This window comes from Lissotriton helveticus, chromosome 4_1 (assembly GCF_964261635.1).
Source record: "Lissotriton helveticus chromosome 4_1, aLisHel1.1, whole genome shotgun sequence".
Taxonomy (NCBI): Eukaryota; Metazoa; Chordata; class Amphibia; order Caudata; family Salamandridae; genus Lissotriton; species Lissotriton helveticus.
The window spans coordinates 2,008,834,065-2,008,859,579 of NC_136063.1; positions in this window are offsets into that span (position 1 = coordinate 2,008,834,065).

The window sequence follows — 25,515 nt, forward strand, 5'->3', positions numbered from 1 at the left end:
AATTTGCAGAGGTATTTACAGACAAGTTAGGGCAACTTAAAGGGTTCCTCCACAAGATCAAACTAAAGTCTAATTCTAAACCAGTTGTACATAAAGCAAGGTCTGTCCCCTTGTTGTTAAGAGCACCCCTACAGACAGAATTGAACAGACTTGAAGAAAACAGAATAATAGAGCGTATTGAAAGCTCAGAGTGGTTTGCCCCCATTGTGGTAGCGGCTAAAGGGGGAGGGAAGGGCATCCGTCTCTGTGTTGACCTCAGGGATTTGAACGCCAACATCTGGGTGGACAGACACCCCCTCCCTAACATTAATGAAATGTTGATGGGAATTCAAGGAGCAAAGTACTTCACTGTTCTTGACCTGTCCTCGGCCTACCACCAGGTTGTCCTTCACACAGATTCAAAGCACCTCACATCATTCATAACCCCTTTTGGTGCATATCAGTTCTCAAGGTTACCATTTGGACTGGCTTCAGCGGCTGCTGTTTTCCAGCGCACAATGCAAAATATCCTGCAAGGCCAGGAAAAAGTTATCTGCTTCCAGGATGATATTTTGCTCTATGGAGCATCTAAAGATGAGCACAACAAAGTTTTGGAGGTGGTACTGTCAAAACTTAGCAAAGCGGGAGTCACGACCCAGAAAGAAAAATTTAAGGTTCGGGTGCAATCGGTGGTATATCTTGGGCGCACTATCTTGAGCGAAGGTATCAAACCCAAGGCCAGTTTGGTGGACGCAGTCAAATTTGCTCCTGCTCCGGAAAATAAAGAAGAATTGAAGTCCTTTCTGGGCCTGGTGGAGTATATGTCGAAGTTTGTGAAGAACTTTGCCGACCAAGTACAACCTCTCCGTGAACTGCTCAAACTAGGAACCAATTTTGAATGGGGCACAGTGCACCAACAAGCTTTCCAACTCGTCAAAGAAGCCATTGTGAATGCCCCAATCCTACACTCATTTGATCCTAATGCTAAGTCCACACTCTCAACTGACACTAGTAATAAAGGGTTGGGAGCTTCCTTGACTCAAATGGTAAACGGTGAAGAAAGAGTGATAGCCTTCGCTTCAAGAACCTTCAAGACTGCGGAAGCAAATTATTCCACCATCGAGAAAGAGGCACTTGCGTGTTACTGGGCCATTCGCCATTTTAAGTACTTCTTGTGGGGAATTCCATTCTGCTTAAGGACGGATCACAAACCGCTGATCCCGCTATTTGCTACCAAACTGCTAGAACATACTACTCCACGCATCTCCAAGTGGGTTCTAGGACTGCAAGGGTTCAATTATTCCATCGTACATGTCCCTGGCTCAACAAATTCCGTGGCGGATTGTCTATCACGTATGCCAGTTTTGGAAAATGAACCTGAGGAGAACCAGGTTCAAGAAACCATCCTTGCAGTCGAGGTACTGGCCATAAAAAAAGAGGAGTGGGAGAAGTCACTTCAGGAAGATGAGGTATTGTGCAAATTAAAAGTAATGATTTCAAACGGATGGCCGGAGAAAAAAGAGGAGGTGCCAGAGGATCTCCAAGAGTTTTGTTGCGTGAAGGATGAATTATCCATAGGGGAAGACATGGTCTGGAGAAGTAACAAGTTAGTCCCTCCGTCTGGTATGAGAGGTCACATCATTCGGTTCGGGCATGAAGGTCACCCTGGGGCGAAGTCTGACGAAAAGTAAAATTCGTCAAAGCTATTGGTTCCCAAAAATGGACACACAAATTGAAGAACTTGTAAAAAAAATGCATTGAGTGTGGTAACAGTGACAAATCCAAGAATGTCCTTAAAGCTCCTTTGGTTCCAGTTACCGTGCCTACTAAACCTTGGGATAAACTGGGGATGGACATTATTGGCCCATTGAATATGTTAAACCTTTCCCAAAGGTTCATGTTCGTTTTGATCGATTATCATTCCCATTGGATAACCACCAAGTTTGTCCCTTCCATTTCCACTGCATATCTCATCGAGTTCCTTAAAGAGACCTTTTCTAAAGAGGGCATCCCCAGTGAAGTGATGATGGACAATGGGGTGCAATTCACTTCAGATGAGATGAAGGAATTCTTGAACGACTTATCCATTATTCACATCAAATCTCCATTGTACTCACCAAAATCCAATGGGTTAGTAGAAAGGGCAAATAGAATGCTGAAGGATACCATTCAACTAGCTGTGTCTACTAAAGATTCCGTGTAAGACTATTTAAGAAAAATGTTGTGGTCATATCACATCACGCCCAATTCTGTGTCTGGAGTCTCCCCATTTACCTCTCTTAAAGGCAGGAACCCAGGTTCTAAGCTCACCCCTAACTGGTTAAATGGAGGTTCCCCGGTATGGGTTGACAGGAACAAGGTTTCAGAAAAGGTGAAAGAAAATCAAGCAAAGTACAAAGACAAGTATGATGCCAAATGGGGTACAAGGGACAGAGAATGGATGGTTGGGGATTGGTAGTGGTCAAGAAACCCACACTAGTGAAGTCTAAACCTTCCGTTTTCTCTAGACCCTTTAGAATAAGGAAAGTAAACAATAATTCTGTTTTGTTAGAAGATGGGAATCTGTGGAGCATGGATAGATTGGCCCGTTGCACTAATGTTCATGTCTCTGAATCCTCTAGCAATGATGACTCTGACGAAGCGGTAGGTGAATCAAGCGTAGGAAGAGTTGCACGGCAACGTAGGTGTCCGGCATGGCAAGCTGACTACAGCATGTAATGTATACATTTCCGGGCTCACCGATGCTCCTCCTACCAGTGGGTTTTACCTAGGGTTTTATATGCAATTTCTATGTACTGTATTTTATTGCATGAATTGGATCTTTCTCTCTTTTGTTTTCCTTTCAGGTTAAGCTAGGCTGTTGCTATTTTATTGCCTCTCTGCATTTAACCGATATGCGTTACAGAGGGAGGTGTGTTGCCCCTTTCCCCCTGCCTTCCCCTGTGCCCACTTGGTCCCTCCCTCCTGTAGAATGTTGGAGTGAAGCTCACCTTGGAATGTTGGGGAGCTCACTCCAGGAGTTGGCACTGAAGAATCCGTTTCAAATAAACTCCTCTCCTTCATCCTATCCTGTGTGGAGTTTATTTCTTAACAACATCACATTGCACAGGCAATGTTTGTTCAGACTTCGAGTGTCTCAAACCAGCAGTGTAACTGTACAACTACAAAACAACAGTATATCACTCCCATCCTTCAATGCAGTCATGGATCAGTAGAAATAAGGCTACACACCCTATTGACATGAATTCAGCATTCTAGGCAGTGCATCACACATTTACATAACCCAGTCTCAGACCAACGTGTGTTTGTTTTGGCTTAGGAAAAGCTGGACAGGTGCCCATGTTGCCATCCTCCCCACACACTCAAATGCAATTATTGATAGGCCAGGTATGGAGCATGCTATAGGCAAAATATTGATACATGCACATTGGTTTGCACTTACAGGCACACACTACTGCACAGTAACTTCCTTTATTTCTTTATTTCGGTAGACATTTTTCACCATAAAAGACATTATAAATTTCATTAAAACAGTTAAAATAAAATTGTACTTTACAAATTCATACAGTACATTACATGGAATTTCATCACATTACGATATATTGTGGTCACTGAACAGCCTTGATACATTTTCTCCTCAAAAGCCACACAGCACCTAGGTACTTAGCTACTGTAAATACAATGTGGTCCGACAGGTCTGTTTTAAGAAGTCTAAAAGCGGCCAAACACTCCACAAATCCCAGGTTCCTACATAAAGGGACAATCCATTTCTTACGTATCTCATGATATACTGGACAGAAAAAGATTATATGCAGCTCAGACTCATCGGCCAATTTGCATGCTGGACATACACTATTTGCATTTTCACTCCACTTACTTGTAAATGCACGGAGTGGGAGAGACCCATGTCTCCATTGTAAGTAGAGTTTCCTAAGCAAGGAGGGATATAAATTATCTAACGCTGGCTCGAAGCTATAAATATCCTTAATGCGTAGAAATCCCTCTGTTAGTGTCCCATGGTTTTGGCAGCGGTACAGTGCCGTCAATTTGCTATCCTGATATACCTTTGCCAATGTCTTTTTGGGGAAAAGTGGACAATTGGATAGGGGGTCAGACCACAGTTTCAGAAGACCCAAACCCTCCAACTCAGTTTTAATAAATTTCAGCCATTTAATCTCCCCCGCATTGGGCATTGCAAGCACCTCCTGGAGACCTTGTCTATAGCTGATCAGTTCCGGGACTGACCATAACCTTCGCCAGTATGACAGCGGTCGGAAAGCCAGTTCCTCATCAAGGGGTCGTATTCCAAGATCTAGCCTTAGGGGGACAAGAGGCGTACTAGGGGGAAGGGCTACAATCCTCCGAATAAACTTGTTCTCCTCTTTCAACAAATCCTGAGAGACTGCATGGCCCCAAAGCTCACACCCATACATGGCAGCCCCCCTTGCCTGTGCCCTATAAATCTGTAAAGGTGGGCCAACAGGCTGAATAGATGACTTATTATCGCACATGAGCTTCATGGTACCACCCGAATACTGGATCAGTTTAAGGAGCGCTTTCTCTTGGTGGGTACACCAGGTCATTCTTTCGTTTAGGATAATTCCTAGGTACTCGAAAGTTCTCACCCGTTCCAGTTTGTTTTGTTCAATCTTGGGGGTACAACAGAGTTTTGGGGGGGGATTAAATACCATAAATTTGGTCTTTAGGGTGTTAATTTCTAGACCATATTCCCCACAAAAACCCACAAAACCATCGAGTACCCGCTGGATACCCATCATAGACTTTGATAACAGTAGAGTGTCATCGGCGAACATGATCGCCGGCACTCTAGTTCCCGACAGCTTGGGAACGTCAGAGTTGGCCACCCCATTCAAATGAGGGATAACCCCGTTGACATAGTAACATCATGTGAGCTTTCTGAGAACTCTCAAACATTTACTCAGACACTTACCATTACATTTGGGGTACCATATAGCCTCCCATACTGTGAAAGGACCTCGTCCACCAGGACCTCCAGATCCTCTGGGGTGCAGGGACGGGCCCTGATTTTCACAGATCTCGCCATCACTGGGTCTAGAATACAGGAACAGCAGAAGTTGGTGGTGATGAATGTCAGACAGCAGTGTCTGAATGCAAGTGACATGTATTGCTCTCTCACAGACATGTATATGCCCCTGGGGTTGTTTCAGTGGTACTCTGCTGATGCAATTGGTCTGCCTGGTTTGCATTTTTCAATTGCATCTAATAACCTGGACTGCGGTAGTGGAGCACGACTACCGCAAGTTTCAAAATTGTATTGCACTACCGCGATCTCGGTTCCCATTGGCTGCAATGGCATTGGCATAGGTGGTGTCACACCACGGTGGCCAGGCAGTCTCTCCTGCACTCCTACATCGTTCAATTGTATCCAATGACCGGGCCCGCTGTAGTGGAGCACGCCTGCCGTGAGTTTCAAAATTGTATTGCACTACCGCTATTGCAGTTTCCATTGGCTGCAATGACATTGGCATTGGCGGTGTCACACTGCTGGATCCAGGCGGTCTCTACCGCAATCCTGCATCTTTAAATTGTATCCAAAGACCAGACCTGTGGTAGCGGAGCACCCCCATCAAGGGTTTCAAAACTGCATTGCACTACCGCGATCGTAGTTCCCATTGGCTGCAATGGCAATCCTGCATCTTTCAATTGTATCCAATAACTGGGCATGCGGTAGGCGTGCTCCGCTACCGCGTGCACGGTTATTGCATACAATACATTTCAAAATTGTATTGCACTACCGCGATGGCGGAGCACTTCTACGGCACCTATGGACACATTGTGCTATTGGATTGCCACTTGACAATTCCCTGCACTGATCACTATGCATTTACACTATCATGTTGCACGTGGTTGGAAAGTGAAATTAGAGTGTGACATTTAACTTAATAATGCCCACACATGTCATGCATTGGCATGTACTTCATCAAATGTCAATTATATTATTTTTGTGCATGTACATAGATTTGATGTGTAATGAAGTCTCATATTTGTGAACATGTCAATGTGTTAAATGGCTACCCAAACCAAAGCAATGATGGACGGACCTTATAATGTGCCTATATCACTGTGTATAGTGCTGTATTTGTCTTGATAGTTGACCAGCGTACAAACACTCTGCTCATTGTGTACGAATGTTGTGCTTAGTGGAACTAAAGCAAGGAGGTGTTGCAAGTACAGCAGCTACGTAGACGTCAGCATTCTTGCTGTTTCCCAAAAGTGCTGTGTCAGCTACGCCCAGGGCTGGTGACACAGGATGTAGGATTGTACCATTTAACAGTCACATAGTCTGTATCTGATTCTGAAGTAGTTAGTAGATCCATACTGACCACATATATAACTACAAGAGATCGATGTGTGTGCATGTGATTTGGGAATGAAGCTGTTGTCACACTCCTGTCAATGTTGGTGCTGTGTTAGTCATTTGGTTACATGGTTGCCACATCTTCTCTGTGTATTGAATTTATAAGTGTCCTCTTACATTATACATAGGAGACAAACAAATGGGCATCTGCCTTTCCCAGTGCTGGCAAACATGGAGGATGAGGACATCATAAGGAAGTTCAGTCTGAATCTCCCTACCCTTCAAGAGCTATGTGCTCAGTTGGAGCCCCATCTAAGGCCTCACAGTACCTATGGAACAGCTTTGAGGACAACAGTAAAGGTGATGGCTGCCCTTCATTTCTTTGCCACTGGTTCATTTTGTACATGGTGGCCATCCCCGGTGGGATGTCTCAAGCTATGTTCAGCATGGTGCTGCATGATATCCTGTCCGCAATGTTCACCTACAAGGACCGCTACATCCACTTTCCAAGGGGACATGGATTGGCAGATGTGATGGGTAATATTTATGACCTTGGACTTGTACCTAATGTTGTTGGAGCCATTGACGGCACACACGTTGGCCTAATTCCACCACAGGCTTGTGAGCCCATCTACCGCAACAGGAAGCATTTCCATTCCTTTAATGTGCAAGTGGCATGGCAAGCTGATATGATTATCTTACTTGTCTGTGCCATATTTCCTGGTTCAGCACATGACTCCTACATACTGCGTGACAGCATCATCCGACAATTGATGGCAAATCTGCATCCGGTGCATGCATGGCTTGTTGGTGAGTATGCAGAGTGAAGTAGTGTGCTGTATGTGTGACATGCTGTTCTCAGCTACTGTTTATATTGCAAAATTGGACTGTGCATCTCACACCTAGGTGACTCTACGTATCCCAACCGGCCTTGGTTGCTGAACCCACTGAGGAATCCAAGGACCTTGGGTGAAGTACCCTATAATGATGCACATTGGAGGGCACATCGTGTAGTGGAGCGTGCTTTTGGGCTTCTAAAGTCTAGATTCTGGTGTCTGGACAAGAGCGGAGGTGCACTACTCTACTCTCTCCAAAAGGTGTGTCAGATCATAGTTGCATGCTGCATGCTCCACAACCTGGCCTTGCGCAAAGCGATCCCCCTGCTCTTGGATGCTGATTATCCCTGCATGGTAAAATCCGCTCTGCTCGTGGAGTTTGCAGATTTTTGCCAACTCCACGTTCGCGTAGAACGCGTACTTACGGAAAACCCTGCGCTCCGCAGCGGAGCACAGTTTTTTTCTTCTTCGCGTTTTCAAAATGCGTTTTCGTGTGCGCAGTGGTGACTTACCAGGATCCCTGCATTTGCCAATGAGATTTCCTATCTGTTCGTGTGCGCCACGAGATTTGGTAGCCGTGCACACGGTCCCGTGAGATTGTGCGATTGCAAACACGTCATTCGGACGCACCATCGGACATCCGGCGGAAGTTCCGTGAAGATCGCGATGACGAACAAACAGAATTTGCAATCTGGAGAAGAATATCTCTTAAGCACATAAAACCTTCTCGAAAATGATGATTTGGATTAAAAAAAACTCCTTCGATTGACATTTGACTATACTTTTTGTGCAAGGAGTTCTTTTTCTTTTTTTACTTTTTTTTTAAGAGGAAGGAAGAGCCCCAGAGTCTCTAACTTCCAGTTCCTGTCCGGTAGGCTCCTCCCAGTGCTTTGTCCATGTCCTGTTCACTTTTCATTTGGATTGGGAGCTGGAAGGATCATTCTTTGTACATCCTGCATCATATATCATTAGATTTGAGGACTTTTCGATTTGAGATTTTACAAGAAAGTTGGAGATTGGTGTTGTTTGTTTGATTAGGGCATTACACCTACATTTCTTTGTAAATGTTCCTTTGTGTGTACTTTTTCTACTAGTTTTGTTTCATAAAGGAAACATGTTCCAAAGTTCACTAAATTTTTCTAACTTTTGCAATCAATTTGCAATATTTATTTTATTTACGAGCCCGGTAGTCTGACCCAATAGGCCTTTCATCCAGTAGGCCCAGAGCTACTCATGGGTGCATGAAACAACTCTTTCTGTGGTGTATGTTGAATTTAAACATCAGGTAGGGCATGGATTGCATTGGATTGAATATCAAAATGTATTTTTTGGGGGGTATTTTACTTTTTTTGTGTGTGTTAAATAAATGCCTTTGTTGGATGTGTGTGTGTGTGGTGTGTGGTTGTTGTGTAACCTGCAAACCTTTTTCAGCCATGTAGATGTTCGTTTTTGCATTTATGCATTAACGCTGTTTGATTTAGCATGCCTCCTTTGTCTGGCCACATAGGCCTGCTTGAGTTTGATGTTTCCCAGGCCTCCTGCTTGTTGTGACTGTGAATGTGAATGTCCATGTGGCTGGTGGCCATTTTGTGGTGGTAGATTAATAATGTGCTGCCTTTTCCATATAGGCCTGCATGTCTTTCCTTTCTTCCTCTTGGCTTATGCTTCTTGTTGTTGTGGCCTGGCCATGTGGCTGGTGGGCATTTTGTGAAGCCAGGTAGTGTGCTTTTGCCATAGGCCTACATTGTCTGTCCTCCCTTTTTTCTTGTTGTGGTGGCCTAGTCATGTGGCTAGCAGCCATTTTGTGAAGCCAGGCAGTGTAATTTTTTCATAGGCCTGCATTGTCTGTCTTCCCTTTCTTATTGTTGTGGGTGGCCTGGCCATGTGGCTGGTGGACATTTTGTAGAGCCAGCCAGTGTGCTTTTGCCATAGGCTTGCAAGCTAGTGGTCTAGTCTGCCAATAGGCCTTTAAGCTGGTATGCCCAGAGCTACTCATGGCTGCATGAAACAACAGTTTCTGCGATGTCTGTTGAATTTAAACATTCAATCCAATCCCAATAAGCTTTATTCAACACATTAGTCATAAAAGCATTGTACATAAATATATCATAAAACACAGAATATATATGAAAAATATCTCATTCAAAAGCCTGTTTGATGAAGGTAAGTTATAAATAAGAGTAGCAAATTCCACTAAAAACTGTTTATTTTATTTTTTAAAACAACTATTTTATCTACAATTCATTACTAAAAGGGTACAACAGTTTAGCCATAATACAAAATAATGTATCTAAATAGTTGGGACTAATGTCTATATAGCACAATAAGTAATTACCTACCCCCACAATACATGTGCAAATGAGCAATTACAAACACTCCCTTATTATACAGGGAGGGAACGGAATCTTATGGCCCACGACCACCCCAGAAATGTTGCTACTGCAACAACAATAGAGGATGATGTGTCAGAGCGTAGAATTCTAAATACTTCGTCGCTCCTTCTAGTGCCTAGTGATTTGCAAATCAGCACCAGCAATACATGTCGTGGGGCAGCATAAGCAGGGCAGAGAAACAATAGGTGTGCTAGCCTCTCCTCACTGGCCTGGCATGCGGGACAAGTAATGCCACCTCCTTGTGCCCATCTAGCAGTAAACGCTCTGATTGGCAGTGAGCCCACCCTGAATTGAAAGAATCATTTTTGGTCATGCGGCTTTGTTATTAAATCCCAATATTTTTCTAGACTGGGGGTTAATTTGACTTCCAAAAAGCTACCAGTTAGTGTAGATGTCTCACTACTTCTCCATGTGTTATGCAATACAATTTCCCAGAACTTTTCTTTTAAGACCTTTTTCGAGGAGAATGGGAAGCTTATTGGATCGTCCAACAGTGCTGACATGCCAGTGGTTGTTAGAGTGACTCTAATCTTCCATAGCCATTTGATTCGATGGGAGATACCACCCTTTAATATGTCTTTAAAGCCTACAGCATATGATGCTAGTTTGGTTGTACTCCAGATTCTACGCCAGTATAGTATGGGGCATAATTTGGCTACATCTGCCAGTCGTTTTCTGCCAAGATCCTAAAGCACGGGGCACGCTGGGGTGCTTTGTGGGAGAATAGTAATCTTACGTTGGAACTGATTTTCAGCTACAGAGAGCTTTGACAGGTACTCACAGCCCCAGAGTTTTGCCCTTTTTCAAGGCTGAGCTAACCACCTTCATATTGTATATCTGGAGGACCGGGCTGATTGGTTTAGTGAGTTAAGTGCTATACTCAAGTTGTAGCACTCCTGATAATTGCTGATGCTTCAAGGTTGCCAGTTCAATCTGTTGATTACATTTAAAGTTATTCTGTATGTTGACCCCCAAACAGGTAAAAGCATAAACTTGTTTCAGGGGACGGTTATTCATTAAAATGCCTCCTTTAAATTCTTTTCATTTTAGACACATTAACTTCCAACCGCCTTGTACAGCAGAACTTCTCAAATATCAAAAGGGCTCACTGGAAACCACTCAGGGTCTTTGAAATAATTAATGTGTCATCTGCAAACAATAAAATAGGGATTTCTTCACCTGCTAATGTTGAGGCATCAGTTGCAATAGATTCCATACAATTCATAATTCTGTTGAAGAACAAAGAAAACAAAGTAGGTGCCATGACGCAGTCCTGTCGAATGCCTCTCTCAACGGGAAAGAGGCTGGTGACTTTCCCCTGTGAGCCACAGCGGATTTTAGAGTAATTATCCTCATGAAGTCTAGTTATTAGGGTTAGTAGTTCAAGAGGCATCCCCATATTTTGCAGGACCCCCCATAGTTTGTTACGGGGGACCAGGTCAAAGGCTGACTTTAGCTCACCAAAGCAGCATACAAGCTGCTCTTGCCCAGGACCACCGTCTTCCAGTATATGGGGTTAAAACAAAACACCTGGTTGATGGTACTGGTAAATGCCAGAAAGCCAGCCTGTAGAGGGGATAAAATACTATGTTCATCTATCCAATCTTGTACCTTATTGAGGACAAGCCGCCCCATTACCTTTTGTGGAGAATCTATTAAGCTAATAGGTCTGTAATTACCTGGTTGTGATTTATCCCCCTTTTTAAACACAGGGATAATTTCGGCCCTTTTCCAAGAGTCGGGTACAGGTGCACCATGGGCAACCGCATTGGACAGCAGGAGGATATATCGGCACCATCTGGCGTTATCAAACAGAAACATGTTCGCCGGAATGCCATCAGGACCTGGGGCTCTACCCCTGTTACTGATCTAAGTGCTACTTCAACATCGGCCCTGCAAAAGGCCTTGTCTTGATAAAACGAGTAGGTAGACTCGCCCGGGTCTAGTTCTGCTGTGTTACTAGTGTATTGGGGTTTAAAATGCTTAACCCAGTCCTCCAGGGGCACATGATTTTGTGGCTGTTGCGGCTGGCCTCCTCTATTCCATTTTATGATGTTCCAAAAGTGCTTGGTGTTACCCATGGCACACGCCTCCTTAAGGTCCTGCCACCTATTTTCATCCCAGGCGTCCTTGGCCTTTTTTCTGAATGCTCCTATACATTTGCCTAGCTGTTCGGACTGCAGCGGGATCATCTACTCTAATAGCTTGACCTAACGATTCATGCGCCGTTCTACATGACTTATTAAACCAACGGATGACTTTTGTGGTTGTAATACTTGGTGTCTTGCTCAATTTAATAAAATAAGTGCGCAAGAGGGCAAACAATTTATTATGGGTGTAAATAGTAGACTTGGGAACCTCAGTTTTACCTGTACAAGCCTCTAACGCAACTATAGCATAGTCAATGTCCTTAGTAATATTAGATATGAGTTTGGGCTTCTCTAGTATCTTCACCCATTTTAGGGGTTTCAAATCATTGGTGGGGACAACATCGAAAGCTAGCACTTCACTACCTGTTGATGTTTGTGCCTTCTGTCGAGGCAGCCTCAGGGAGGCACACAAGGGGTTGTGATCACTCTCTAGCGGGTCCCTCACTATCATGTCATCTAAAGAATGTCATAGAGTCAGACTAATTAGTAAAAAGTCTATCCAACTAGTACTAAATCCATTACTAAATGTATTTGCCCCACATCTGTCAGGAAACGGATCTTCCATTTGCCGCCCTAAAGCCTTTCTTCAGACAAATTGAGTTACTTTGAATAGCCACATCGTCCATTTTCTTATGGGTGCAAGCTCAAGCTTTGGGATGCCCCACTGGGCATCTTCCTGTTCTGTGAGGTAGCACTCATCATTAGCGAGGGGCTCAAACGCCGAATAAAAATCACCCGCAATTAAAACATAGCAATCCCCCGAATAATGGCCGAGAAGATCGTCAAGAGACGCTAAAACCTCCGACTTCTTCCCCCTAGTTCCTCTCATATAAACATTGTAGGTGTCTACCTTCTCATGGGTACCCATGTTCAGTCTTATGGCCATAATATCATTACTTTGGGTCGCGAGTACCTGGATATTGTAGCCTAGTATTTGTCGAACTCAAACTGTCAGCCCCCCTGATCGTTGGCCTCTTGCTCCTTTTATAGCTGGAATATACAGTGGATGGGAGCCACTAACCAGGTTTCTTGGAAGAGGCAGATGTTGTTACACTCAATGAAATCATGTCATTCAGGAGATATGAACTTTGAATTCATCCCTGCAATGTTTTATGAAAACGAGGGTTCCCTTTGGGAGCAGAGACCCAATGTCAATGATCCATTCAATCTGCTAAGGGATGCGCTTCTAGCCTGGAGCCATGGAGATGTTACTGTTCCTACAGTCCGACCAGGGCCTACAGCTAAAAACTCAGAGCTAAGGGGGCCGTCCCTGTTAGATATATGGACTATTTGGGATTCTTGATACATTTGAGGCACATGCTTGAATCAATCGTTAGTCTCCAATGGGGAGTGTTCCAACTGTTTGCTGTAAGTCTGCCTAAGATGTTGACTACACTGGATATTCGATAAGGATCGTCTGAACTGAATAGATGATGATTCTGAAGAACTAGTTCTGAACTCCAGAGCAAAGAGATTTTCAGCAAGATCTGCCCTTTCTAGTGTAAGCTCAATACAATATGTCTGATAAGTTAGGGAGGTAAGCCTACGAGCCTTGATGATATCTTCCCTTATTACTGAGCGGCATCTTCTGACATATCGAATCCAGTGGATGGCTTTGTTTGTCAGGGAATCCGCGGTTTCTAATCCTTTGCTGGGGTCATATTTGGGTACATTCACAATGTAAATTCTATGTGGATGGGCCACATTGGAAATATTCGGATCAGCCAGGTTAGTTCGGGAGCTATCCCAAAGTTATTTAATCTGAGATGAGTAGGTGTGTCTTCCCTGTAGAATCTGGCCCCTTGATGTTGCTGTGCTACAGTAATTAATAGGATTTCTTACTTTCTGATGGGGCAAGCTCAAAGATGAAGAGGGTGTTGGAACTGGATTTTGGGTCGGGGCTAGGGTGGAAACAGTGGAATGACCGATGGGAACAGTATCTTTAGCAAGGGGTTGGCATTCTCTATACAGAAGGAATCACTTTGTAATAAAAGCAGAAACATTTTTGTTCAATATTCAATCATGATTTTCATCGTACCTATTTCGAGCCGAAGCATGTTAACCAGTTGGGTCGTATCCTGAGAGTCACTATGGATCCTTGTAACTACCGCGTCGTTGCAAGGTAGCACCGCTTGCGGTGGTTGCGGGCTCTCTTCCCTGTCACTCTCAGGCACCACCAGCAAGAACGAGAATCTGTTTATGCAGGTAAGTATGGGATCTATTTGTGGAAGGTTAGTACCAAGGGAACTAATAGGGGAATGACCTGCCCTCGTTGTGTCTTGTTTTCCCTTAACATTTGTGACAATGGGCCCCTTTATAGATGATTTAAGAAACATTGCTGGGATGGCGGGATTGCGATTTGGGCTTTGGTTACTGGGTTGAGTAATTCTACGAGGGATTTATCAATGCCAGCTTGTGTGTTAGTCTCTGCCTCTTATATATTTTCACACTCACTAATAAGGGTGTCAATGCAGTCAAGGACACAGTTGCTACCTGCATGTTCATGCAACTTCCTGGCTTTTTTCCCCTTACTACCCTTACTAGTGCCACTACCTTCCGCCCACATCCCTCCATGGATTTTCTTTTCCCCTTGCTTCTATAGAAAGAAATAACTTATCCCACTCAGCTTGTTCGTGTGTATTCTCGGGTCAACCTTATGACGAGATTTACAGAAGAAGTGTTTTTAACATACAAAAACCTCTAATGGTGGAAACAGATAGGGATACTTCAAATTTCAGTGCAGGTACTTCTCTTTAAGAATACAAGGTAAGGGGACGCAGGGATAATCAGTACCTTAGTGCGAGTCCAGGTAACAATATAAAGACCAGGTACCAGATGAAAGAGGGGTGGCCCTGCCCTGCCTCTTCCTGTTAATGATGGGCAAGGACAGACCTGCCCTTGGCCCGGGCACGGTTCACACGCGGCCCGTGCTGTGGAATGTCGGTGGCGCTTTTAGAACGTGTGGCCGCTCCTCCCCCTCCGGGGGGCTTTTGGTTTGTGGGAAATGGAGTCCCCTTAACGGCACAACCACAGGCAGGTAGGCAGCAAGGCAGTGAAGGCCATCCCACGCCGCGGGATGTCGGCGGCACTTTCAGCACATGTGGTGGCTCCTCCCCCTCCTGGGGGCTTGATGGTTTGTAGGGAATGGAGTCCCCTTGGTGGTACAACCGCGGGCAGGTAGGCAGCACGGCAGTGAAGGTGGCATTGGATTAAATTGAAAAATTTGTTTTTTTGGGGTATTCCAATTTTTTTTAGTGTGTTAAATAAATGCCTTTGTTGGATGTGTGTCAGGTGTGGTTGTACATGTGTTGTGTAACTTTTCAACCTTTTTTAGCCCTGTGGATTTTCGTTTTTGCATTTTTGCATTAAAGCTGTGTTGTTTAGCATACCTCGTTTGTCTGGCCAAGTTATAGGCTGCCTTGAGTTCATGGTTTTCCAGGCCTCCTGCTTGTTGTGACTGTGAGTGACCATTTTGTGGTGGTAGTTTAGTTGTGCGCTGCTTTTGCCATATAGGCCTGCATGTCTTTCCTTTGTTCCTCTTGGCTGACTGCTTCCATCCCCTTTGCCAGCTCCAGCTCCCTGAACGACTTGATGTGCAAATTAATACCAAACAGGTTCCACTTCCATTACATTTGTATTTTTATTTTTGTTCTTCTTCTTTCCTATCCGTCCTGAGTGTACACAGTATACCATGAAAGCCCTTGTTGTCAAAGTCTCACACATGGCTACACTGTTGTCATGTTTTTTTGTAATAATATATCACTAGCAAGTTTGACCACCACGCACTCAGTTATATATTATATTTGTTTGTTTATACCAGTAGTTATTGAACGACAACAAAAAATTCCACATTGCACTGATGTTCTTCTGACTTCTTTGCTTTTAGGTGCACAAAAGACTGAGGAGGAGGTGTCATCGTCACCCGTTGTACTGCCAGACAGAGGTCCAGCTGCGCACGACATCACATGACGTGTGACCACAGACATCTCTGCAACTTGTGCAACTGCGTCATGCTGACATCTGAAGAAGATGGCCCTAAAGAAAGGTATCAGGTCCCCCAGTACCAAGAAAGTTGCCAGTGAAAAGAAGGAACAGATGAAGGAAGTGGCACTTACCAAGACTGGTGTGCCACCCAGGATGTTTTTTTGGGAAACAAAAAATTAAGCCTGCAGCAGCGCTGTCCGAGAGAAAGTTCAGAGCAGTACCTCAGCATCAGTGGGCCCACCCCACCAACCTAGGCCCAAGTCCATGAGTGTCGCAGAGGCAGCCAATCTAATTGCAAAAACGCCAACGAGCAGTGATGTTGAAATTGACTAATCGTTATCGCAAAGTACTACTGTTAGACCCCGGATCCCTGGTTGGCTGAGGTAGGTATCTGTGGCCAAGTAGGGACCCGCCTTCCAACATCAGGGAAAGGAAGGTCACCTTCTTAGAAAGCCCCACTCACCCCCTCGATAGCTTGGCACGAGCAGCCAGGCTTATCTTCAAGGCAAATATGTAAAGTATTTGCAACCATGCTCACAACAACAACACAAAAAATAAACTCCACACAAGTTTTATAAAAACGAGTATAAACTTTATACAAAAAGATTTACGATAAGACCACACAATATAAATCCAACATATGAGGTTGTGTAATATTGCTCCAGGCCGGCTGTTTGTCGAGCCAGCCCTTGTAAGTTCTGGCAGTATTAATGAGCACTTCTAAACATTCTCCTGTAATACTAATATCATGTTATACAGTTTGTATTGCTAGAATCAGGCACTTTTGCCATGTAAAAATACTGTAAGGCGTAACGCAGCAATCAGACACTCTGCAATGTACAAAGAATGCAATGGACAGCGCAAAAATCAGGCACTTTTGAAGGTAAAATAAGGCAATAGCTAATACAACCACCAGGTATGTCGTTATGCAGAAATAAGGCAATGCGTAATACAGTAATCAGGTAATCCATCATGAAGGAATAATGCAATGCGCAATACGATAATCAGGTAGGTCGTTATGCAGAAACAATGCAATGCGTCATACACTAGTTAGGTCGTTCATTATGCAGGAATAAAGCAATGCGTAATACTCTAATCAGGTGCTCCGTTATGCAGAAATGATGGAATGTGTAATACTACAGTCAGGTACTCCGTTATGCAGAAATAGAATAATGCGTAATACACTCAGGCACCGATCACTGTGCCATAGGCTGTCTCTCCGCCTCTCCTTCTGACTTGTAGTCAGCCTTTTAAAAGTTGCCCCCAACACTGGTACGATGTAATCAAAAAGTGCAGCTCCGAACTCCGGCCCCTGTACTGCCACCCCTTGGCAATATGGGCCGCGATCCCAGCAGAAGCAGAGGCTTGCGCTGCCGACACAAGAGAGAGGCCGAGAGCGTCTCCCTCTGAAGCCCACTGAGACTCACTTTAACTCCCGTGCACACAATAACAAGGCAAATTCTCACCTAGGTCTCACGGTGCACAACGCACACGCACACAGCGTCGATGAGATTCACTTGGATTCTGGTGCACAGGATAACAAGGGAAATCCTCACAAAGGTCTCACGGTGCCCAACGCACACAGCATCAATGAGACTCACTTGGATTCGGGTGCACACAATGATAAGGCAAATCCTCACAAAGGTCTTATGGTGCGCAACGCACATGCACATAGCGTCGATGAGACTCACTTGGATTCCTGTGAACACGATCACTGGACAACCCTCACAAAGGGGTTCAGGCTGCACAAAGCACATGCACACAGCATCGCTGATCCTTGCTAGGACTCCAGGTGTCCATGATCACAGGGCACGCATTACGAGGGTCTCAGGCACACACACAGTGCCACTGGTACTCTCATGGAAACTTTTGTGTTCCTGTGTTTCCAAACAGGAAGCTAGCTCTCCTCAGGCCCTTGGGGATAAGTTACTTCAGGACACATACACAGCAAAGTCCTTTCAAGCAGGGGGACAGAGCACACAGCAAATTCCCTTTAGCCTTTCCTAAGTTGAAACAGCAAACTGAAGGCCAGCCCCAGAACACACACCAAGTGTCAGTCCCATCCTTCAGTCTCTTCAATTGTTTCTTCTTTGGCAAAGGTCCTCTTGGCCACAAAGTAGCTCCAGTCTTGTTCACACTTGATCAAGCCATTATCCAAAGTTCAGGGGCTTCAGCTCTCATAGTTATACCCCTTCATGGCTTTGAAGTCTTTGTGTTTTAGGGGGCACTGACCCCTGTTCAAACCAGCTCGTAGTGCCTGCCTGCCAGTGACACTTTTCTTCCTTTGATTAGTGGGGGTCTAGATTCTCAATCAATCATCAGGAGATGGGACAATTGTTTTATATCTGCAACCTAGGCCTCTTCATCTCTAGGGGCCTCTCCTCCCCCTATACTCCAGATGCAGGTCAGTCTGTTGCTGTCTCACCTCCTCCCCTGGGTCAAGACATTCCTCAGATCCTATTGCTTTAAAATCCAGACAGTCAATCCACAGCCAGGCAGAGACACACAGAAATGTTAGAGCACTAAAACTCAGCCACTTCTTAAAGAGTGGCTTCTAAACACACAATGCAAAAACCACCTTCATAAAAAGATGTGTTATTACATTGTGAGTTCAGGCATAGCACACTTCACCTTTCCATCTTAAGCCTTTGGGAAGATAGGCCAGAAAACATATTACACAGCCTTCCCATTCTATCCAATGGGCATGATGGCCTTCCAACAGTGAAAAATGAAAGGGAGTTTATTTCACTATCAGGACATGGCACACACCTTAGTACATGTCCTACCTTTCACATGCACTGCACCCTGCCCAGGGTGTACCCTGGACCTACCATAGGGGTGCCTGATAAGCATAATAAGGGAAGGGTAAGGTCTGGCAAGTGAATGCACTTGACAGAACAACATGGCAGTTTAACAAACTGCGCGTAGGCCCTGCAATAACAGGCCTGAGTTCCCTTTTTAAGGCTACTTGTGTGGGTGGCACAAATTGTGCTGCAGGCCCGCTAGTAGCAGTTGCATTACCAGCCCTGGCACACATGGTGCCCTTTACTAGGGACTTTACTAGTAAGGCAAATATATCAATCATGAACAACCAATTACCATTACACTTTATACAGGGAGCAATTACACTTTGACACTGGTTAGCTAAAAAAGGGCTAACTCCCACAACTACCCAATCAACGCAGGAGGATACTCAGCAGATACGTGGGCAACAACAGCTGCAACAACAGCCACAACAACAGCTGCAACCACCGCCAACAATAGTAGTTGTTCCTCCTGAAGTAGGGGCAGTTCAGGAAATCCAGCTTCCTGCAGATATAGAAGAAGAGCTAGCTACTCATTCAGAAGATCTATTGTCTTCCAGATCCCCAGCAAGGAAAAGAAGGGTTAGTCCATCAATTTCTTCTTCAAGCCCCCCTTCTGATGATCTAGATGTCACCTGGAAGCCACCAGCTCAGTCTGAGAGTGAGACTTGCCACAAGACAAGGCTAGGGAAAAGGAAGGTTCCAGAAAGCCTTAGAGTTATGGAGGTAGACGTACAAGAGGAGGATGATGATGAGCCAGTCATCATGAACATCACTCCCGCCCCAGTGGAGATGGAGACCGACATTACCACATCCCAAATTACTGTGAGGGATGTGGCATGGATACCACCAACACAGGTAACACCAACACCACCTCCAGCTTCCATATTTGCATTTGCAAAGGCCTGGCAGGAACCTACATCCAGCACAACCACCACCTCATTAGGTAGTGGGACTGCCCAGAGGTAAATTCCACACACACCCTCCAGTTTATCCGGCATTGCAAGTGGCACCTCCAGAAGGGCAAGAAAATTCACCTTCCCAGTTTCAGACTACTTTACGGTTAGCAGTAAGGAGGAGAACGTTGCTATATGATTAATTTGTCAACTAGGTGTTAGTCGTGGTAAGCTTAGTACAAACTATGGTATCGGAGGCCAAACAACTCATCTGAAAAAACACCACTTGATCCAGTGAGAGGTGCACCTTAGCAGCCAAAAAACTGCACCCATTGCTGTTGGTGGGGATGCAGGAGTAGAAGAAGATACGAACGCGGAGGAAGGTGAACATGAGGGAGACATGTTCTCTGGTATACAAAGAAGCCCCTTCTTCAGCAGTGCAGTGGTACCACTACTGCCCATATAGTCATCAGCCTCAGCAACATCTCAGTGGCAGCGTAGTAAAAGTCAGGCTGAGACGCCAAGGCAACAGAGTACCGCAATGAAAAAAAGTGTGGCATTGAGCCTAACAACATCTGGGTCACCTGCATCAGCGGCACCAGAACGGAAAAAAATCCAGCCTACCATTCTCAGCATGCTTAGGCCAGAGGGGCAGAACAAATGCAACAGCATGTTTGTACAATGCAAACTTGCTAAAATGTTAGTGCTGGACCTTCTCCCTTTTTCTTTTGTGGAAGGTGTGGGTTTTCTGGAATTTGTGACAGCCATCTGCCCAAAATGGAAGGTTCCCAGCAGGTTCTATTTTGCCAGAGTTGCTTTTCCAGCACTACATCATGACGTGCTGGCATTGCTTGGACAAGCTTTGCAGCAGTGCTGTTCACAATATACACCTGACAGAAGACATGTGGACCCGTTGCCAAGCCACTGATTCCATGTGCATCACTACACACTGGATCTTTTTGGTGAAGGTTAGAGAAAAGATATCTGCAGCAGGTGTTGTTGACACTGCTAAGATATTTAATGCCACTCGTAAACATGCAACTGCAGCCATGTTTGCCATGGAGAAATCTCATACTGCTGCAAACATTTTGGAATAGTTTAACAGCAAGGTCTTTGAATGGCTGCATCCAAGAGGGCTTAACATTGGTTTTGTTGCCACGGACAAAAGCAGTAATATAGGTAAGGCCATGGTCACTGGTGACTATTTCAGGATCCTGTGTTTGGCGCGTTCCATTAATATAATTTTTCAAGATTTTCTGAAAAAAGAAGACCGAGTCAGCAACTTACTGACCACATGCAGAAGAATATGCACACATTTCAGCCATTCCTTTAAAGCCCGGAAGCAGCTGAGGATCATTCAACGTGAGTATAGAGTGCCAGTCAAAGCACTCATCCAGGAGGTGCCAATACGTTGGAACTCATCTTATTACATGCTTGATTGTCAGTTTGATCAGTACAGACCAATCAATGACTATGTCATGCAAAGACTAGGGGATGCTACTGTGAAAGGCATGACCATTGAGATGGACAAGTGAGGCCTAGTTAAATCCCTGACAGAGATGCTACTTCCTTTTGAGCTCTTCACACGTGAAGTCAGCAAGGAGGACTGTACTATGGGCCAAGCTAGCCCATTGTTGCACATGCTAGAGCAACAGCTGAAGGTGGTGCCCGAAACGTATGCAGGTGTGGAGAAAAAAAAGCAAGCTTATGAGTTGGTGGAGAGCTTAGCCCTTTGCTTGCTGAATATACAAGAATGCAAACTAAGATTGTGGCAGACAAACATTACATTTCAGCCACAATTCTGGATCCACTGTACAAATCAGTACTGAACACTAAGACATTAATTCCTTTTTCAGAAGTGGATATTGCCATGTACAAAACTTGGATAGCTGAGGTAGCTAGTGACTTTGAAAAAGAACGGCTGGTAATTAGAGGCCCGCTACTCCAGCCCACAATAAGTACTGCAGTGCATCCGGCGTCAAGTTCAACTTCAGAGCCTAAGGGCAGTTCGTTTGGCTCACAGCAGTCACCAACACTATCAATAACAGAAAGAACAGGATCATCAAACCCAGTAAAACCGGCACAGGATTGGTGTCTACAATAAGGGCTTGTTAGGTCCAGTGCTGATGCAAAGGCAAAAGAGGCCCAGCAATGCGGAGCACCCCTGAGCATTGAGCGGATGGTCCAGGCCAATCTAGGTGACCCAACAGAGGTCTACGTTGATCAAAACCCATTGGTGTATTGGTATGGCATAAGGCGCCAATGGCCAGTGATCAGCACGCTGGCGATAAACTATCTGGCTTGCCATGTCGCAAGTGTCTCTTTTGAGCCTGCTTTCAGTGCTGCTGGTGCCATTGTAACAGTGAAAAGGACCAGTCTCTCACCCAAAAACCTGGAGTGGTTAACCATGATCAAAATGAAACCGCACATTGTTCCACCGAATTACAAAATACGTGAATCACAGCAGGAAGATGAGGACAGCGACTTACGTGATGGAAGTAGTGTGTTAGATGACCTACTTCTGGTTGAACAACCAGAGTTTGAGGATGAGTTCCACTTCCCTGACAACTATGCTTACAACTTGTTACTTTCTTTTTTCCTTATTTACTTTTATTATTTGTGTGTGTCTCTCCATATTGGAGTTGCAGCTGTGTGCATTTATTATAGAAGTCCACTCCTCCGAGTCCTACTTCATCCTCCTGACTCGCACTAAATCCATTTCCCTCAAGCCAGACATTCGTTTGAGAATAGTACAAGACATGATGCATCGTCGAGTCCCTCCTAAAGAAGTGGAACATGATGACTATAGCTATCCTCCTTTTCGAACCGAGAGAGACTGCCCCTTAACTTAAGATGAGCTGGAACAGGTAATGATGGAATGCATTGGACGCTGACTCTGAGTGATTGGTGATTGTGGTGTTGTTGTTGTTGTGCATGAAGTCAAAGTGTACTAGTATTTAATCTACACACTAAAAGTGACTCAAGTCAATGTTTCCCTTCTAGTTGTTTAATACAAAAATTGTACTTCTACTGTAGGCCGCTCAATTGCATTTTTAAATATGGAATCTGGACTCATTCGGTACACTACAGACTGAGTTGGACAACACCATGATGATGAACACATAGTATCTTTGCAGTCAGTCAGTTGGATCGAAGATGATTGATGGAATAACTCTGGGCGTTTCAAATCACGAAGTGGCATAAAAGGTAAACAAGTCAACAACAACCACAGCAGACCTACATGTCTGTGTAGTGGTGGAGTCATGTCACAAGTGTAGTAGTGGTATGACTGACAGCCATGCATTGATTTAGTTACTTACTTTAGAAAATGCTATGTTGCTGCATATGTGTGCTCTGTGACTGTCTGGCTCAGTCAACATCAAAGCTAAGTGGAGGTTGGGTGGGCTCCGTGGGCCTGCCCTGTCCTGTTGCTGTTGTAGGTTAATGCTGGAAACAGACAACAGGAGTAGACATGATTTAGCCATGCCCGCTCTGAAAGTGTTTGCACTCCTCCACAATCTTTGGCCCAGTGTTTTATGAGTCAACCAAAAGGGTTGGCCAACAACATTAATCTGCACTAACATGAATTACTACTTTAGAGTCAATGTTAAAGACAAGTGTAAGGAATGTAAATACCATTGATTTCTCATAACCCCCTTTTTATTCATCTACAGCATATAAATACCTCTATTGCTTCTGATAAGTTGCTTAAATTGTGGAAAATGCCATCAACCAATTTTAAGCCACATTTGCTGTGGACACAAGTTCTGGGATTCAGATATGCTTTCTTTCCAGCCCTTGGAACACGGTCAGTTCTCACCAGTGTGTTGAATGAAATTCATACTTTTTGAATAAGGGAGGGGGCAATCTTGACCCTGTTAGACCTCTCAGCAACCTTCAATATGGTGAATCATTTCATCTTACCATCATATTTTTAAAGAGTAGAATTAGAGATATAATGGAATTTCTATATGGAGTTCTACAGAATATCTTTGCTTGGTAACATTCTTTCTTTTGTTATTTGTAATGTGAGCCTTAATGTATCCAAACAATAAATGGCTGAGGTTAAGAAGTAGATTTGTATGTGCTTGAACACCCCAAAATTATTTTTTTTGAACCCCTAGAGGTTTGGGTCTTTACTTTGAGTGTGTCTGTTTAATTGAACTTCTAGTGAAATGGATTTAAGATCATAGCCAGTGCTGAATTTTTTAAATAATGCCTGCTATTGTACAGTTGGGGTAAGAAGCTTTGCAATGGTTATGCAACCACATGAACATATTTGTGTGAAGGCTGAGTTTGGAAAACTACTGCCTGAGTCAGCCTGGTATCTTGCACAAGTGGCCTTTCACAGATGAGCCCCTGAATAAATTGGTTATGCTCATTGGAGGCCATACAATTTAATTGGTTTTCCAGAAAGAATTATCCTGATTTGTTTTGACTAAAGTGTAAATCACCATGTTTACACTTAGGAGGAAGAAAGGGCAAATTATTAATTTAAGATCAGCTCAATATGAGAGATGATTGACAAAACGTTCCCATTGTCAATGAAGTTCTGGGGCACAAATAAAATATTTGGACATGCTATTTGCAATATTTACCTAAGCCAACTGTACTGGGTTTTGAACTACTCTGCTGAGCCACGGTAAATACTGGCCAACAGGTAGATCAAAGCCACTACTGGACAATAAACTGGGATTAACTTCCCCTGGAAGAGGAATGGGATGAGGTAGAACTCTGCATAGGGTGATTAACTGATAAGCCTGTGCATATTCTTCTTATAGAGAAAAGGGGGGGGGGCAGGCAACCTTGATGTTTTGGAGGAAATAAGCCAGTTTGCAGCTTAGGTAAGAGTTGAAGCTAAGGCACTGAGGGGCATATGTACAAGAACTTAACAATGCCATAGCGTCAATTTATTGACGCTACAGGGGCTTTTTTTCATTGCCTTATTTATATGCAGGTAGCAGCGCTTTTCCGGCATAAATATGAATTTTTAAGATCGCCACTTCAGTTAGCAGGCCTTAACGAAAATGAGATGTAAGGTGGGCGTTCTCATGGAAAAACTAACGCTAACCTCACTTTGCAATATTTACAATATAATTCCCATATGGCGATAACCCCCAAAACTGCTGCTATGTCCTGCTGCTATGTCCAATGACCTGCCCTCGTTGTGTCTTGTTTTCCCTTAACATTTGTGACAATGGGCCCCTTTATAGATGATTTAAGAAACATTGCTGGGATGGCGGGATTGCGATTTGGGCTTTGGTTACTGGGTTGAGTAATTCTACGAGGGATTTATCAATGCCAGCTTGTGTGTTAGTCTCTGCCTCTTATATATTTTCACACTCACTAATAAGGGTGTCAATGCAGTCAAGGACACAGTTGCTACCTGCATGTTCATGCAACTTCCTGGCTTTTTATCCCCTTACTACCCTTACTAGTGCCACTACCTTCCGCCCACATCCCTCAATGGATTTTCTTTTCCCCTTGCTTCTATAGAAAGAAATAACTTATCCCACTCAGCTTGTTCGTGGGTATTCTCGGGTCAACCTTATGACGAGATTTACAGAAGAAGTGTTTTTAACATACAAAAACCTCTAATGGTGGAAACAGATAGGGATACTTCAAATTTCAGTGCAGGTACTTCTCTTTAAGAATACAAGGTAAGGGGACGCAGGGATAATCAGTACCTTAGTGCGAGTCCAGGTAACAATATAAAGACCAGGTACCAGATGAAAGAGGGGTGGCCCTGCCCTGCCTCTTCCTGTTAATGATGGGCAAGGACAGACCTGCCCTTTGCCCGGGCACGGCTCACACGCGGCCCGTGCTGTGGAATGTCGGTGGTGCTTTTAGAACGTGTGGCCGCTCCTCCCCCTCCGGGGGGCTTTTGGTTTGTGGGAAATGGAGTCCCCTTAATGGCACAACCACAGGCAGGTACGCAGCAAGGCAGTGAAGGCCATCCCACGCCGCGGGATGTCGGCGGCACTTTCAGCACATGTGGTGGCTCCTCCCCCTCCTGGGGGCTTGATGGTTTGTAGGGAATGGAGTCCCCTTGGTGGTACAACCGCGGGCAGGTAGGCAGCACGGCAGTGAAGGTGGAATTGGATTAAATTGAAAAAATTGTTTTTTTGGGGTA